The sequence below is a fragment of the Ailuropoda melanoleuca genome, unplaced genomic scaffold, assembly GCF_002007445.2.
Source record: "Ailuropoda melanoleuca isolate Jingjing unplaced genomic scaffold, ASM200744v2 unplaced-scaffold2228, whole genome shotgun sequence".
NCBI lineage: Eukaryota > Metazoa > Chordata > Mammalia > Carnivora > Ursidae > Ailuropoda > Ailuropoda melanoleuca.
In genome coordinates this window covers 239,620-241,504 of record NW_023191926.1, presented here as the reverse complement: position 1 = coordinate 241,504, position 1,885 = coordinate 239,620, and positions in this window count along the sequence as shown.

Here is a 1,885-nt window from a genome sequence, read left to right as displayed (position 1 = left end):
AAAATACAGCATCCTTTCCTGATTAAAACCCTTCAGAGTGTAGGAATAGAGGGTACATTTCTCAATCTCATAAAAGCCATCTATGAAAAGCCTACTGCAAGCATTATTCTCAATGGGGAAAAGCTGGAAGCCTTTCCCTTAAGATCAGGAACACGACAAGGATGCCCGCTCTCGCCACTATTATTCAACATAGTACTAGAAGCCCTTGCAACAGCAATCAGACGACAAAAAGGGATCAAAGGTATCCAAATCGGCAAAGAAGAAGTCAAACTGTCTCTCTTTGCAGATGACATGATACTCTATATGGAAAACCCAAAGGAATCCACTCCCAAACTATTAGAAGTTATAGAACAATTCAGTAAGGTGGCAGGATACAAAATCAATGCCCAGAAATCAGTTGCATTTCTATACACGAATAACGAGACTGAAGAAAGAGAAATTAGGGAATCCATCCCATTTACAATAACACCAAAAACCATGCGTTACCTTGGAATTAACTTAACCAGAGACGTAAAGGACCTATATGCTAGAAACTATAGATCACTTTTGAAAGATATTGAGGAAGACATAAAAAGATGGAAAAATATTCCATGCTCATGGATTGGAAGAATTAACATAGTTAAAATGTCCATACTACCCAGAGCAATCTACACTTTCAATGCTATCCCGATCAAAATACCGAGGACATTTTTCAAAGAACTGGAACAAATAGTNTGTGGCAGGATAAAAAATCAATGCCCCAAAATCATTTGCATTTCTATACACGAATAACGAGACTGAAGAAAGAAAAATTAGGGAATCCATCCCATTTACAATAGCACCAAAAACCATGCGTTACCTTNATTACCATGGAATTAAATTAAGCAGAGATGTAAAGGACCTATATAGTAGAAAATATAAATCACTCTTGAAAGACATTGAGGAAGACATAAAAAGAGGGAAAAATATTCCATGCTCATGGATTGGAAAAATTAACATAGTTAAAATGTCCATGCTACCCAGAGCAATCTACACTTTCAATGCTATCCCGATCAAAATACCGAGGACATTTTTCAAAGAACTGGAACAAATAGTCCTTAAATTTGTATGGAACCAGAAAAGGCCCCGAATCTCCAAGGAACTGTTGAAAAGGAAAAACAAAGCTGGGGGCATCACAATGCCGGATTTCGAGCTGTACTACAAAGCTGTGATCACAAAGACAGCATGGTACTGGCACAAAAACAGACACATCGACCAATGGAACAGAACAGAGAACCCAGAAATAGACGAATTTTTTTTTTCCTTAGGAAAAAATAGACAATGTTATTAGGAACTACTCTTCAAAAAGCATAAGATGCTTTAGCGTCACAAGAACTACTACCAAGTCTTCAGAGACCATAGTTCCATTCGTTTCCTTCATATATATAGGTTGTGAAAACAATGAAAAACCATAGAAAATTCAAATTCTTATACAAAGTAATATAACATTGTTACATACACTTGATACATAAAATACAGAAAAAGGAAAACTGCAGAATATTATGAAATACTTTCATAAATGTTCTAAATAAAATGTCAAGGTGAGATTCCATTATCAGATTAATATGGTCATACACTGTGACCATAGTGATCTATTGCAGATATAGAGTGGGATTCCATATTATAAATGTTCTAAGATAAGATATCCTGTTAATAAATCACCATGAAAATAGCATGATCTCACTAGACCTTGAAAGATCCTTTGACTAAATTGAAATCAAAGACCTAATAGAAACCACATAAAATAGAAACAGAAAGAGACACTCATCCCATGATAACACACTATCTCCCACACACATAGAACTCATTCCCACAGTCAAGAAATTAGCTAACGGGGTGGCTGGATGGAGGACATTTCTACAAGTTN